This window comes from Oncorhynchus kisutch, unplaced genomic scaffold, assembly GCF_002021735.2.
Source record: "Oncorhynchus kisutch isolate 150728-3 unplaced genomic scaffold, Okis_V2 scaffold3793, whole genome shotgun sequence".
Lineage (NCBI taxonomy): Eukaryota > Metazoa > Chordata > Actinopteri > Salmoniformes > Salmonidae > Oncorhynchus > Oncorhynchus kisutch.
Window position 1 is genome coordinate 85,796 of NW_022265738.1, and position 17,959 is coordinate 103,754.

The following is a 17,959-nucleotide window of genomic DNA, read 5'->3' on the forward strand; positions in this document are numbered from 1 at the left end:
ACACAGATATCACACAGATATCCCTCTGCATCACACAGCCAGAGTCTAAAGGACGAGAGGAGGCCACCAGGCCATTGATTGATTAATCAGAGATAATTATATTGTGATCTGCGGGGCTGCCCTATTAACCAGGCCAGAAAAGGATGGAGAGAAGAAAAGAGAGAGAGAGAGAGCGAGAGAGAGGGGGGGGGGGGGGGGGGGGTGAGAGAGCGAGAAGAAAAGAGAGAGGGAGAGAGAGAGGGGGGGGTGAGAGAGAGAGATGGAGAGAGAGACAGTGAGAGAGAGGGAGAGAGAGACAGAGAGGAGGGGGTTGAGAAAGACAGAGATGTTTTATCTACTAGTTCCTGGTCGTTCTGTTACTTCCTCGTTGAATTCCGCTGAACACTTCAAAGACTCTCTGTCACCGCCTTGATTCATAAAGAAAACTTTTTTTAAATTTTTGTTGTTATATTCCCAATAGATGTAATCACATGAGCTGGAATGTGTTTAATCGTTACCAGTTTGCTCTGTCCTAAAACATCTCTGTCGCGTTTCTCTCCTCTTTGTTCTTTTTTTCTCTCTCGGCTGTCTTGAGAACACTCTTTTCATTGGTTCCCCATTTCATGAACTCCACTGCTCTGAACACATGGAAACTTTTATTGTTGAATGTTCAATATATTTTCTCCCGTCGCCTCTGAAAGCTGATTTTCTCCCAACAGGAGAGTGTTGATTTTTCCAACAGAACATAAACGAACAGCAGAACAGCAGTAGATTGTCTTGTTGTTGCATTCAGACTTTATTGAACCCTGGTTTCCACAATGGACCCAATTTAACTCCGAGCAACTGAGGGGGCGTCGGGTAAGTCTAATAACCGTCACACACACACACACACACACACACACACACACACACACACACACACACACACACACACACACACACACACACACACACACACACACACACACACACACACACACACACACACACACACACACACACACACACACACACACACACAGTAGGTCTAACCAGAGGCTTAAGGCCAATCCAGGTCCTAATCAGCCTCCCTGCCGTTCTACCCAGCATGCACCTGGTTCCACAACATAACAAGCCAATCAGCATCACACATAATGCAGCGCATGCTGTTGATGGGAGATGGGGGGAGGGGGGGGCTGCTAGAATCAAACCTACTTCATAATGAATTCAAGGTGTTAATGTGCAATAGATTGAACCAACCAAGTCCTTTTTCTCTTTTCAATGTTCCTCTATTGGGAAAATGCCCCCTCTCTCTCTCTCTGTCTCTCTCTCTCTCTCTCTCTCTCTGTCTCTCTCTCTCTCTCTCTCTCTCTCTCTCTCTCTCTCTCTCTCTCTCTCTGTCTCTCTCTCTCTCTCTCTCTCTCTCTCTCTCTCTCTCTCTCTCTCTGTCTCTCTCTCTCTCTCTCTCTCTCTCTCTCTCTCTCTCTCTCTGTCTCTCTCTCTCTCTCTCTCTGTCTCTCTCTCTGTCTCTCTCTGTCTCTCTCTCTCCCTCTCTCTCTCTCTCTCTCTCTGTCTCTCTCTCTCTCTCGTCTTGTCCTCTCTCTCTCTCTCTCTCGTCTTGTCATCTCTCTTTCATCTTGTCATCTCTCTCTCTCTGTCTCTCTCTCTTTCTCTTTCGTCATCTCTCTCTCTCTGTCTCTCTCTCTTTCTCTCTCGTCATCTCCCTCTCTCTCTCTCTCTCTTTCTCTCTCGTCATCTCCCTCTCTCTCTCTCTCTCTCTCTCTCTCTCTGTCTCTGTCTCTCTCTCTCTCTCTCTCTCATCTTGTCCTCTCTCCCTCTCTCTCTCTCGTCTTTGTCCTCTCTCTCTCTCTCATCTTGTCCTCTCTCCCTCTCTCTCTCGTCTTGTCCTCTCTCTCTCTCTCTCTCTCTGTCTCTGTCTCTCTCTCGTCTTGTCCTCTCTCCCTCTCCATCTCGTCTTGTCCTCTCTCTCTCTCTCGTCTTGTCCTCTCTCTCTCTCGTCTTGTCATCTCTCTCTCATCTTGTCATCTCTCTCTCTCTGTCTCTCTCTCTCGTCATCTCTCTCTCTCTGTCTCTCTCTCTTTCTCTCTCGTCATCTCCCTCTCTCTCTCTCTCTCTCGTCTTGTCCTCTCTCTCTCTTCTTGTCCTCTCTGTCTCTCTCTCTCTCGTCTTGTCCTCTCTCTCTCTCCTTGTCCTCTCTGTCTCTCTCTCTCTCTCTCTCTCTCTCTCTCTCGTCTTGTCCTCTCTCTCTCTCCTTGTTCCTCTCTGTCTCTCTCTCTCTCTCTCTCTCTCTCGTCTTGTCCTCTCTCTCTCTCGTCTTGTCCTCTCTGTCTCTCTCTCTCTCTCTCGTCTTGTCCTCTCTCTCTCTCTCTCTCTCGTCTTGTCCTCTCTCTCTCTCTCTCTCTCTCTCGTCTTGTCCTCTCTCTCTCTCTCTCTCTCGTCTTGTCCTCTCTCTCTCTCTCTCTCTCTCGTCTAGTTCTGACTCAAAGAAACAGCTAGGTTTATCTAGCTGATATTCTAGCAGTTTCCAGTGTCTCGGTTTGCAACGATCTCCTGAAGTTGGCAAAATCAGGTGTTCTTGACACGTTAAAAGACTCACCATCCGTTTAATCCCTCAAACGTTCAGTCTTGAAAGCAGCTATTGCTGCTTATAACGTCTGAAGAGAATGCAGTGCGGCTCCATCTTTCTTCATTCACCCCCTCCCCCCACCTTTACTCCCTTTCTCCCTCCCTTCCACGCCCTTGAGTTCTTCCAATGTCAGCACTCGCATTCAAAAGCCTCTGAACACTTCCAACGAGTGTGTGAGGGGCTCCTTCGAGATTTCCCATTGCGAAACAATTATTCCACCCGGTGCTCTTTGACAGATTCGTCCAGTGTTTTATGAGCAGGCCGTGAATCACACCACACCTCCACACCTCCATCTCTCTATTCCCTCCTTCCCTCCTTGTTATCTTATTGACACATCCATGAATCACACCACACCTCCATCTCTCTATTCCCTCCTTGTTATCGTATTGACACATCCATGAATCACACCACACCTCCATCTCTCTATCCCCTCCTTGTGATCTTATTGACACATCCATGAATCACACCCACACCTCCATCTCTCTATTCCCTCCTTGTTATCTTATTGACACATCCATGAATCACACCACACCTCCATCTCTCTATCCCCTCCTTGTTATCTTATTGACACATCCATGAATCACACCACACCTCCATCTCTCTATCCCCTCCTTGTTATCTTATTGACACATCCATGAATCACACCACACCTCCATCTCTCTATTCCTTCCTTGTTATCGTATTGACACATCCATGAATCACACCACACCTCCACACCTCCATCTCTCTATTCCCTCCTTGTTATCATATTGACACATCCATGAATCACACCACACCTCCATCTCTCCATCCCCTCCTTGTTATCTTATTGACACATCCATGAATCACACCACACCTCCACACCTCCATCTCTCTATTCCCTCCTTGTTATCGTATTGACACATCCATGAATCACACCACACCTCCATCTCTCTATCCCCTCCTTGTGATCTTATTGACACATCCATGAATCACACCACACCTCCATCTCTCTATTCCCTCCTTGTTATCTTATTGACACATCCATGAATCACACCACACCTCCATCTCTCTATCCCCTCCTTGTTATCTTATTGACACATCCATGAATCACACCACACCTCCATCTCTCTATCCCCTCCTTGTTATCTTATTGACACATCCATGAATCACACCACACCTCCATCTCTCTATTCCTTCCTTGTTATCGTATTGACACATCCATGAATCACACCACACCTCCACACCTCCATCTCTCTATTCCCTCCTTGTTATCATATTGACACATCCATGAATCACACCACACCTCCATCTCTCCATCCCCTCCTTGTTATCTTATTGACACATCCATGAATCACACCACACCTCCACACCTCCATCTCTCTATTCCCTCCTTGTTATCATATTGACACATCCATGAATCACACCACACCTCCACACCTCCATCTCTCTATCCCCACATTGTTATCTTATTGACACATCCATGAATCACACCACACCTCCACACCTCCATCTCTCTATTCCCTCCTTGTTATCTTATTGACACATCCATGAATCACACCACACCTCCATCTCTCTATCCCCACATTGTTATCTTATTGACACATCCATGAATCACACCACACCTCCACACCTCCATCTCTCTATTCCCTCCTTGTTATCATATTGACACATCCATGAATCACACCACACCTCCATCTCTCTATTCCCTCCTTGTTATCGTATTGACACATCCATGAATCACACCACACCTCCACACCTCCATCTCTCTATCCCCACATTGTTATCATATTGACACATCCATGAATCACACCACACCTCCATCTCTCCATCCCCTCCTTGTTATCTTATTGACACATCCATGAATCACACCACACCTCCACACCTCCATCTCTCTATTCCCTCCTTGTTATCATATTGACACATCCATGAATCACACCACACCTCCACACCTCCATCTCTCTATCCCCACATTGTTATCTTATTGACACATCCATGAATCACACCACACCTCCACACCTCCATCTCTCTATTCCCTCCTTGTTATCTTATTGACACATCCATGAATCACACCACACCTCCATCTCTCTATCCCCACATTGTTATCTTATTGACACATCCATGAATCACACCACACCTCCACACCTCCATCTCTCTATTCCCTCCTTGTTATCATATTGACACATCCATGAATCACACCACACCTCCATCTCTCTATTCCCTCCTTGTTATCGTATTGACACATCCATGAATCACACCACACCTCCCACACCTCCATCTCTCTATCCCCACATTGTTATCTTATTGACACATCCATGAATCACACCACACCTCCATCTCTCTATTCCCTCCTTGTTATCGTATTGACACATCCATGAATCACACCACACCTCCACACCTCCATCTCTCTATTCCCTCCTTGTTATCGTATTGACACATCCATGAATCACACCACACCTCCACACCTCCATCTCTCTATTCCCTCCTTGTTATCATATTGACACATCCATGAATCACACCACACCTCCATCTCTCTATTCCCTCCTTGGTTATCGTATTGACACATCCATGAATCCACACCACACCTCCACACCTCCATCTCTCTATCCCCACATTGTTATCTTATTGACACATCCATGAATCACACCACACCTCCACACCTCCATCTCTCTATTCCCTCCTTGTTATCATATTGACACATCCATGAATCACACCACACCTCCATCTCTCTATTCCCTCCTTGTTATCGTATTGACACATCCATGAATCACACCACACCTCCACACCTCCATCTCTCTATCCCCACATTGTTATCGTATTGACACATCCATGAATCACACCACACCTCCATCTCTCTATCCCCACATTGTTATCTTATTGACACATCCATGAATCACACCACACCTCCACACCTCCATCTCTCTATTCCCTCCTTGTTATCTTATTGACACATCCATGAATCACACCACACCTCCATCTCTCTATCCCCACATTGTTATCGTATTGACACATCCATGAATCACACCACACCTCCATCTCTCTATCCCCACATTGTTATCTTATTGACACATCCATGAATCACACCACACCTCCATCTCTCTATCCCCACATTGTTATCTTATTGACACATCCATGAATCACACCACACCTCCATCTCTCTATCCCCACATTGTTATCTTATTGACACATCCATGAATCACACCACACCTCCATCTCTCTATCCCCACATTGTTATCTTATTGACACATCCATGAATCACACCACACCTCCACACCTCCATCTCTCTATCCCCACATTGTTATCTTATTGACACATCCATGAATCACTCCACACCTCCATCTCTCTATCCCCACATTGTTATCTTATTGACACATCCATGAATCACACCACACCTCCACACCTCCATCTCTCTATTCCCTCCTTGTTATCATATTGACACATCCATGAATCACACCACACCTCCATCTCTCTATTCCCTCCTTGTTATCGTATTGACACATCCATGAATCACACCACACCTCCACACCTCCCATCTCTCTATCCCCACATTGTTATCTTATTGACACATCCATGAATCACACCACACCTCCATCTCTCTATTCCCTCCTTGTTATCGTATTGACACATCCATGAATCACACCACACCTCCACACCTCCATCTCTCTATTCCCTCCTTGTTATCGTATTGACACATCCATGAATCACACCACACCTCCACACCTCCATCTCTCTATTCCCTCCTTGTTATCATATTGACACATCCATGAATCACACCACACCCCCATCTCTCTATTCCCTCCTTGTTATCGTATTGACACATCCATGAATCACACCACACCTCCACACCTCCATCTCTCTATCCCCACATTGTTATCTTATTGACACATCCATGAATCACACCACACCTCCACACCTCCATCTCTCTATTCCCTCCTTGTTATCATATTGACACATCCATGAATCACACCACACCTCCATCTCTCTATTCCCTCCTTGTTATCGTATTGACACATCCATGAATCACACCACACCTCCACACCTCCATCTCTCTATCCCCACATTGTTATCGTATTGACACATCCATGAATCACACCACACCTCCATCTCTCTATCCCCACATTGTTATCTTATTGACACATCCATGAATCACACCACACCTCCACACCTCCATCTCTCTATTCCCTCCTTGTTATCTTATTGACACATCCATGAATCACACCACACCTCCATCTCTCTATCCCCACATTGTTATCGTATTGACACATCCATGAATCACACCACACCTCCATCTCTCTATCCCCACATTGTTATCTTATTGACACATCCATGAATCACACCACACCTCCATCTCTCTATCCCCACATTGTTATCTTATTGACACATCCATGAATCACACCACACCTCCATCTCTCTATCCCCACATTGTTATCTTATTGACACATCCATGAATCACACCACACCTCCATCTCTCTATCCCCACATTGTTATCTTATTGACACATCCATGAATCACACCACACCTCCACACCTCCATCTCTCTATCCCCACATTGTTATCTTATTGACACATCCATGAATCACTCCACACCTCCATCTCTCTATCCCCACATTGTTATCTTATTGACACATCCATGAATCACACCACACCTCCACACCTCCATCTCTCTATCCCCACATTGTTATCTTATTGACACATCCATGAATCACTCCACACCTCCATCTCTCTATCCCCACATTGTTATCTTATTGACACATCCATGAATCACACCACACCTCCACACCTCCATCTCTCTATTCCCTCCTTGTTATCTTATTGACACATCCATGAATCACACCACACCTCCATCTCTCTATCCCCACATTGTTATTGTATTGACACATCCATGAATCACACCACACCTCCATCTCTCTATCCCCACATTGTTATCTTATTGACACATCCATGAATCACACCACACCTCCACACCTCCATCTCTCTATCCCCACATTGTTATCTTATTGACACATCCATGAATCACACCACACCTCCACACCTCCATCTCTCTATCCCCACATTGTTATCTTATTGACACATCCATGAATCACACCACACCTCCACACCTCCATCTCTCTATCCCCACATTGTTATCTTATTGACACATCCATGAATCACACCACACCTCCATCTCTCTATTCCCTCCTTGTTATCGTATTGACACATCCATGAATCACACCACACCTCCATCTCTCTATTCCCTCCTTGTTATCGTATTGACACATCCATGAATCACACCACACCTCCATCTCTCTATCCCCTCCTTGTTATCTTATTGACACATCCATGAATCACACCACACCTCCATCTCTCTATCCCCACATTGTTATCGTATTGACACATCCATGAATCACACCACACCTCCATCTCTCTATCCCCACATTGTTATCTTATTGACACATCCATGAATCACACCACACCTCCATCTCTCTATCCCCACATTGTGATCTTATTGACACATCCATGAATCACACCACACCTCCATCTCTCTATCCCCACATTGTTATCTTATTGACACATCCATGAATCACACCACACCTCCATCTCTCTATCCCCACATTGTGATCTTATTGACACATCCATGAATCACACCACACCTCCATCTCTCTATCCCCACATTGTGATCTTATTGACACATCCATGAATCACACCACACCTCCACACCTCCATCTCTCTATCCCCACATTGTTATCTTATTGACACATCCATGAATCACACCACACCTCCATCTCTCTATCCCCACATTGTGATCTTATTGACACATCCATGAATCACACCACACCTCCATCTCTCTATCCCCACATTGTTATCTTATTGACACATCCATGAATCACACCACACCTCCATCTCTCTATCCCCACATTGTGATCTTATTGACACATCCATGAATCACACCACACCTCCATCTCTCTATCCCCACATTGTGATCTTATTGACACATCCATGAATCACACCACACCTCCACACCTCCATCTCTCTATCCCCACATTGTGATCTTATTGACACATCCATGAATCACACCACACCTCCATCTCTCTATCCCCACATTGTTATCTTATTGACACATCCATGAATCACACCACACCTCCATCTCTCTATCCCCACATTGTGATCTTATTGACACATCCATGAATCACACCACACCTCCATCTCTCTATCCCCACATTGTGATCTTATTGACACATCCATGAATCACACCACACCTCCACACCTCCATCTCTCTATCCCCACATTGTTATCATATTGACACATCCATGAATCACACCACACCTCCACACCTCCATCTCTCTATCCCCACATTGTTATCTTATTGACACATCCATGAATCACACCACACCTCCACACCTCCATCTCTCTATCCCCACATTGTTATCTTATTGACACATCCATGAATCACACCACACCTCCATCTCTCTATCCCCTCATTGTTATCTTATTGACACATCCATGAATCACACCACACCTCCACACCTCCATCTCTCTATCCCCACATTGTTATCTTATTGACACATCCATGAATCACACCACACCTCCATCTCTCTATCCCCACATTGTTATCTTATTGACACATCCATGAATCACTCCACACCTCCATCTCTCTATCCCCACATTGTTATCTTATTGACACATCCATGAATCACACCACACCTCCACACCTCCATCTCTCTATCCCCACATTGTTATCTTATTGACACATCCAGTACATAGGAGGGGAATATATATTATATGTAATATAACAGTACATAGGAGAGGAATATATATTATATGGCCAAACTGAGCAATCGGGGGAGAAGGGCCGTGGTCAGAGAGGTGACCAAGAACCAGATGGTCACTCTGACAGAGCTCTAGAGTTCCTCTGAGGAGATGGGAGAACCTTCCAGAAGGAGAACTCCCCATCTCTGCAGCACTCCACCAATTAGGCCTTTATGGGGCGGCAGGGTAGCCTAGTGGTTAGAGCGTTGGTTAGAGCTCTGGTCTGATGAAACCAAGATTGAACTCTTTGGCCTGAATGCCAAGCGTCACGTCTGGAGGAAACCTGGCACCATCCCTACGGTGCAGCTTCCCTGGAGCTGTCCTCAGGGAAGAAGGACATGGTCACTTTGTCCTGCAGCTGTCCTCAGGGAACATGGCCAGGAGCAGACGGTCTAAGTTGTACAAATCCACTCCTTCCTTCCTTACTTACTTCCCTCCCTCCCTCCATGTCAGGCCTGTGAGATTCTACCTCAGTCAGTCACCTGAAAACACATGGCCAGGTCTCCCCACCACCAGGAGACTACAGACCTGAAAACACATGGTCAGGTCTCCCCACCACCAGGAGACTACAGACCTGAAAACACATGGTCAGGTCTCCCCACCACCAGGAGACTACAGACCTGAAAACACATGGTCAGGTCTCCCCACCATCAGGAGACTACAGACCTGAAAACACATGGTCAGGTCTCCCCACCACCAGGAGACTACAGACCTGAAAACACATGGTCAGGTCTCCCCACCATCAGGAGACTACAGACCTGAAAACACATGGTCAGGTCTCCCCACCATCAGAAGACTACAGACCTGAAAACACATGGTCAGGTCTCCCCACCATCAGGAGACTACAGACCTGAAAACACATGGTCAGGTCTCCCCACCATCAAGAGACTACAGACCTGAAAACACATGGTCAGGTCTCCCCACCATCAGGAGACTACAGACCTGAAAACACATGGTCAGGTCTCCCCACCATCAGAAGACTACAGACCTGAAAACACATGGTCAGGTCTCCCCACCATCAGGAGACTACAGACCTGAAAACACATGGTCAGGTCTCCCCACCACCAGGAGACTACAGACCTGAAAACACATGGTCAGGTCTCCCCACCATCAGAAGACTACAGACCTGAAAACACATGGTCAGGTCTCCCCACCATCAGGAGACTACAGACCTGAAAACACATGGTCAGGTCTCCCCACCATCAGGAGACTACAGACCTGAAAACACATGGTCAGGTCTCCCCACCATAAGAAGACTACTGTACCTCTGTACCTTAGCATCGTCTCTCTGTACCTGGCTGCCGATGAGAGCAAGAGAGAGGTGGTTGTATACATAAATAAACACAGTGTATATATATAAATACATAAATACAATCAACATGGCTGAAACACAGTGTATTTAACCCCAGGGTACCTCCCACATAGAGACAGACAGCTAATACACGTCCAGACATGTCCTGGAGGAAAACTAAGACTCTACACCTTTATTCCGAACGTTTTCCTCTCTGTGCAGTTTGGTTTAATGGCAGTAGAGCATCCTTTAATATATTAGTTAATGAGGATGCTTTAATAGAAGACACAACAAGCCCCCCCCCCCAACCCACCCCAGAGTGACTAACAGACAGTATCATGACATACCTTTCTTGTTGTTCTGTAAACTGAGCCGGCTGGACCGATGGGGGGTAGCGAGAGGGAGGGCGAGAGAGAGAGAGAGAGAGAGAGAGAGAGAGAGAGAGAGAGAGAGAGAGAGTTTCTGCAAAAATATCCTCCGTGTACAACGTAGAACACCAAATAATGCATGCAGAGCAGAGTTAGGCCGATACCCGCTAATTATCAAAATCCAGAAAAGAGACGTTAAATTCTACAACCACCTAAAAGGAAGCGATTCACAAACCTTCCTTAACAAAGACATCACCTACAGAGAGATGAACCTGGAGAAGAGTCCCCTAAGCAAGCTGGTCCTGGGGCTCTGTTCACAAACACACCCCACAGAGCCCCAGGACAGCAGCACAATTAGACCCAACCAAATTAGGAGAAAACCAAAAAGAGAATTACTTGACACTTGGAAAGAATTAACAAAAAAACAGAGCAAACCAGTTATTTGGCCTTAAACAGAGAGTACACAGCGGCAGAATACCTGACCACTGTGACTGGCCCTAAACAGAGAGTACACAGCGGCAGAATACCTGACCACTGTGACTGGCCCTAAACAGAGAGTACACAGCGGCAGAATACCTGACCACTGTGACTGGCCCTAAACAGAGAGTACACAGCGGCAGAATACCTGACCACTGTGACTGACCCTAAACAGAGAGTACACAGTGGCAGAATACCTGACCACTGTGACTGACCCTAAACAGAGAGTACACAGTGGCAGAATACCTGACCACTGTGACTGACCCTAAACAGAGAGTACACAGCGGCAGAATACCTGACCACTGTGACTGGCCCTAAACAGAGAGTACACAGCGGCAGAATACCTGACCACTGTGACTGACCCTAAACAGAGAGTACACAGCGGCAGAATACCTGACCACTGTGACTGACCCTAAACAGAGAGTACACAGCGGCAGAATACCTGACCACTGTGACTGACCCTAAACAGAGAGTACACAGCGGCAGAATACCTGACCACTGTGACTGACCCTACACAGAGAGTACACAGTGGCAGAATACCTGACCACTGTGACTGACCCTAAACAGAGAGTACACAGCGGCAGAATACCTGACCACTGTGACTGACCCTAAACAGAGAGAACACAGTGGCAGAATACCTGACCACTGTGACTGACCCTAAACAGAGAGTACACAGTGGCAGAATACCTGACCACTGTGACTGACCCTAAACAGAGAGAACACAGTGGCAGAATACCTGACCACTGTGACTGACCCTAAACAGAGAGTACACAGTGGCAGAATACCTGACCACTGTGACTGACCCTAAACAGAGAGTCCACAGCGGCAGAATACCTGACCACTGTGACTGACCCAAACTTAAGGAAAGCTTTGACTATGTACAGACTCAGTGAGCATAGCCTTGCTATTGAGAAAGGCCGCTGTAGGCAGACATGGCTCTCAAGAGAAGACAGGCTATGTGCTCACTGCCCACAAAATGAGGTGGAAACTGAGCTGCACTTCCTAACCTCCTGCCCAATGTATGACCATATTAGAGAGACATATTTCCCTCAGATTACACAGATCCACAAAGAATTCGAAAACAAATTCAATTTTGATAAACTCCCATATCTACTGGGTGAAATTCCACAGTGTGCCATCACAGCAGCAAGATTTGTGACCTGTTTCCACGAGAAAAGGGCAACCAGTGAAGAACAAACACCATTGTAAATACAACCCATATTTATGTTGATTTATTTTCCCTTTTGTACTTTAACTATTTGCACATCGTTACATCACATATGACATCGTTACATCACATATGACATCGTTACATCACATATGACATCGTTACATCACATATGACATCGTTACATCACATATGACATTTGAAATGTCTTTATTCTTTTGGAACTTCTGTGAGTGTAATGTTTACTGTTCATTTTATTGTTAATTTCACTTTTGTTTATAATCTATTTCACTTGCTTTAGCGATGTTAACCTATGTTTCCCATGCCAATAAAGCCCCTTAATTAAATTAAAATAGAATTGAAATTGAGAGAGAGGGAGAGAGAATAAAAGAGAGAGAGATTGGAGGACGGATGACATCCCTAATCACTTAGAGCTGGACACAGACGGACGACGTGAGGAATTTAAATTCTCCCTCCCGTGTCCCTGGTCGTCCGTCTTCAACCTTTTTCCTAAGAGGCCTATCCACAACGACCGACCGATTGTTGTGGGGAATGGTGTGTTTTTAATGCATTGCTGCTGACAAATCAATACACTTGTACACTGTGTCCATCAGGCAGCAGTATTCACAGACATCCCACCTACAGCTACAGCACAGACAGTCGGCTGGCCTCGTCACAAATAGATAGTCAGTTACTGTATGTTCCTCTTCTGAACAGTCGGCTGGCCTCGTCACAAATAGATAGTCAGTTACTGTATGTTCCTCTTCTGAACAGTCGGCTGGCCTCGTCACAAATAGATAGTCAGTTACTGTATGTTCCTCTTCTGAACAGCAATGTGAAGCTTGTTCAGTTCACAACCCACATATTGCTATAGCAACAGACAACAGACAACCCACATATTGCTATAGCAACAGACAACAGACAACCCACATATTGCTATAGCAACAGACAACAGACAACCCACATATTGCTATAGCAACAGACAACAGACAACCCACATTTTGCTATAGCAACAGACAACCCACATATTGCTATAGCAACAGACAACAGACAACCCACATTTTGCTATAGCAACAGACAACCCACATATTGCTATAGCAACAGACAACAAACAACCCACATATTGCTATAGCAACAGACAACAGACAACAGACAACCTGCATCAGGAATTGATTGTCAACTCTGTTTCTCTTCTGAGTTTCTACTCTAACAAACAGCTGTCCCTAGCACTGATTGGTTGTAGACTCTAACAAACAGCTGTCCCTAGCACTGATTGGTTGTAGACTCTAGCAAACAGCTGTCCCTAGCACTGATTGGTTGTAGACTCTAGCAAACAGCTGTCCCTAGCACTGATTGGTTGTAGACTCTAGCAAACAGCTGTCCCTAGCACTGATTGGTTGTAGACTCTAACAAACAGCTGTCCCTAGCACTGATTGGTTGTAGACTCTAACAAACAGCTGTCCCTAGCACTGATTGGTTGTAGACTCTAACAAACAGCTGTCCCTAGCACTGATTGGTTGTAGACTCTAACAAACAGCTGTCCCTAGCACTGATTGGTTGTAGACTCTAACAAACAGCTGTCCCTAGCACTGATTGGTTGTAGACTCTAACAAACAGCTGTCCCTAGCACTGATTGGTTGTAGACTCTAACAAACAGCTGTCCCTAGCACTGATTGGTTGTAGACTCTAGCAAACAGCTGTCCCTAGCACTGATTGGTTGTAGACTCTAACAAACAGCTGTCCCTAGCACTGATTGGTTGTAGACTCTAACAAACAGCTGTCCCTAGCACTGATTGGTTGTAGACTCTAACAAACAGCTGTCCCTAGCACTGATTGGTTGTAGACTCTAACAAACAGCTGTCCCTAGCACTGATTGGTTGTAGACTCTAACAAACAGCTGTCCCTAGCACTGATTGGTTGTAGACTCTAACAAACAGCTGTCCCTAGCACTGATTGGTTGTAGACTCTAGCAAACAGCTGTCCCTAGCACTGATTGGTTGTAGACTCTAGCAAACAGCTGTCCCTAGCACTGATTGGTTGTAGACTCTAACAAACAGCTGTCCCTAGCACTGATTGGTTATAGACTCTAGCAAACAGCTGTCCCTAGCACTGATTGGTTGTAGACTCTAACAAACAGCTGTCCCTAGCACTGATTGGTTGTAGACTCTAACATAGACGTGGGAAGTAGCAGTCCTGAAAAATGTGAATTAAAAACAATAATAACATTAATTGCTAGTCATGTATTAGTAGACCGATATAGCAGTCTGTAGCCAGGCAACAACAAACAATCATAATCACCGCCGCTCGAGAGGACCGTATGTGGACAGTGTTGGAAAAACGAGATGCTCTGAAGGTCCGGGGGGGGGGGGGGGACAAAGCTCTATTTGTGGTCCCCTCAACCAGATAACCGCCCTTTGGACTGATTAGATCTAGACGCTAGGGGACGTGGTTGAGAGGAACAGAGGACCGTGAACAGGGCTTTGACCCCCTCTCTCTCTCTCCCCCCCCTCCCCCCTCGAACCTTCAGAGCATCTCGTTTTCAAACAGAACACTGGACTTTGCTTTTTATAAATCATGTCAGATGAACTCCACGACAAGAAGTATATACTTTATACAGTGGCCGTGTCCCCCCCAAAAACCATACTAGCGTACTACATACTTAAACTGCATACTATGTACTAATCGTCGCGTACTACTTTGCACGTACTGTATAGTCAAAAGGTATGCAGTATGCCACGGGCGCAACGGGGGAGCGGATCCTGATTGGCTGAGTAGGTGGGAGGGCCGAGTGTGGGCAATTTTTTTTCCAAATTCAACATACTGTACATGCGTCACATTAACCAGCCTGAAAATAGCTACTTTCCAATTTGATTAATTTCTCTAAACTCTGAATAGAAAAGGAATGGAGCTATAGGCCTATTCAGGCTGATTATAGGCAGACTGTCACATTCAACCTAATGGAGTTATAGGCCTACTAAGGCTGGTTATAGACCTCCTCAGGCTAGTTATAGACCTCCTCAGGCTGGTTATAGACAGACTGTCACATTCAACCTAATGGAGTTATTGACCTCCTCAGGCTGGTTATAGACAGACTGTCACATTCAACCTAATGGAGCTATAGGCCTATTCAGGCTGGTTATAGACAGACTGTCACATTCAACCTAATGGAGTTATAGGCCTACTAAGGCTGGTTATAGACCTACTAAGGCTGGTTATAGACCTCCTCAGGCTAGTTATAGACCTCCTCAGGCTGGTTATAGACAGACTGTCACATTCAACCTAATGGAGTTATAGACCTCCTCAGGCTGGTTATAGACAGACTGTCACATTCAACCTAATGGAGTTATAGTCCTATTCAACCTAATGGAGTTATAGGCCTATTCAACCTAATGGAGTTATAGGCCTATTCAACCTAATGGAGTTATAGGCCTATTCAACCTAATGGAGTTATAGGCCTATTCAACCTAATGGAGTTATAGGCCTATTCAACCTAATGGAGTTATAGGCCTATTCAACCTAATGGAGTTATAGGCCTATTCAACCTAATGGAGTTATAGGACTATTCAACCTAATGGAGTTATAGGACTATTCAACCTAATGGAGTTATAGGACTATTCAACCTAATGGAGTTATAGGCCTATTCAACCTAATGGAGTTATAGGCCTATTCAACCTAATGGAGTTATAGGCCTATTCAACCTAATGGAGTTATAGGCCTATTCAACCTAATGGAGTTATAGGCCTATTCAACCTAATGGAGTTATAGGCCTATTCAACCTAATGGAGTTATAGGCCTATTCAACCTAATGGAGTTATAGGCCTATTCAACCTAATGGAGTTATAGGCCTATTCAACCTAATGGAGTTATAGGCCTATTCAACCTAATGGAGTTATAGGCCTATTCAACCTAATGGAGTTATAGGCCTATTCAACCTAATGGAGTTATAGGCCTATTCAACCTAATGGAGTTATAGGCCTATTCAACCTAATGGAGTTATAGGCCTATTCAACCTAATGGAGTTATAGGCCTATTCAACCTAATGGAGTTATAGGCCTATTCAACCTAATGGAGTTATAGGCCTATTCAACCTAATGGAGTTATAGGCCTATTCAACCTAATGGAGTTATAGGCCTATTCAGGCTGGTTATAATGGAGTTATAGGCCTATTCAACCTAATGGAGTTATAGGCCTATTCAACCTAATGGAGTTATAAGCCTATTCAACCTAATGGAGTTATAGGCCTATTCAACCTAATGGAGTTATAGGCCTATTCAACCTAATGGAGTTATAGGCCTATTCAACCTAATGGAGTTATAGGCCTATTCAACCTAATGGAGTTATAGGCCTATTCAACCTAATGGAGTTATAGGCCTATTCAACCTAATGGAGTTATAGGCCTATTCAACCTAATGGAGTTATAGGCCTATTCAACCTAATGGAGTTATAGACCTATTCAACCTAATGGAGTTATAGGCCTATTCAACCTAATGGAGTTATAGGCCTATTCAACCTAATGGAGTTATAGGCCTATTCAACCTAATGGAGTTATAGGCCTATTCAACCTAATGGAGTTATAGGCCTATTCAACCTAATGGAGTTATAGACCTATTCAACCTAATGGAGTTATAGGCCTATTCAACCTAATGGAGTTATAGGCCTATTCAACCTAATGGAGTTATAGACCTATTCAACCTAATGGAGTTATAGGCCTATTCAGGCTGGTTATAGGCTTTTATTTCTTTCATCACATTCCCAGTGGGTCAGAAGTTAACATACTCAATTAGTATTTGGTAGCATTGCCTTTAAATAGTTTAACTTGGGTCAAACATTTCAGGCAGCATTCCACAAGCTTCTCACAATATGTTGCGTTAATTTTGGTCCAATCCTCTTGACAGAGCTGGTGTAACTGAGTCAGGTTTGTAGGCCTCCTTGCTCGCACACGCTTTTTCAGTTCTGCCCACAAATGTTCTATGGGATTGGGGTCAGGGCTTTGTTATGGCCACTCCAATACCTTGACATTGTTGTCCTTAAGCCATTTTGCCACTTTGGAAGTATGCTTGGGGTCATTGTCAATTTGGAAGACCCATTTGCGACCAAGCTTCAACTTCCTGACTGATGTCTTTAGATGTTGCTTCAATATATACACATAATTTTCCTGCCTCATGATGTCATCTATTTTGTGAAGTGCACCAGTCTCCCCTGCAGCAAAGCACCCCCACAACATGATGCTGCCACCCCCGTGCTTCACGGTTGGGGTGGGGGGGTGTTCTTCGGCTTGCAAGCATCCCCCTTTTTCCTCCAAACATA

General features: G+C 45.1%; 1 protein-coding gene across 1 annotated transcript in view; it reads left to right on the top strand.

Moving 5' to 3' along the window:
* Positions 1 to 321: 321 nt before the first annotated feature.
* Positions 322 to 17,959, top strand: part of LOC116371866 (microsomal glutathione S-transferase 1-like) — a 35,113-nt gene continuing 17,475 nt past the window's right edge. The window contains exon 1 of the mRNA XM_031820957.1: positions 322 to 837. The gene's annotated coding sequence lies outside the window, so the exon portion shown is untranslated. The remainder of the gene's footprint in view (positions 838 to 17,959) is intronic.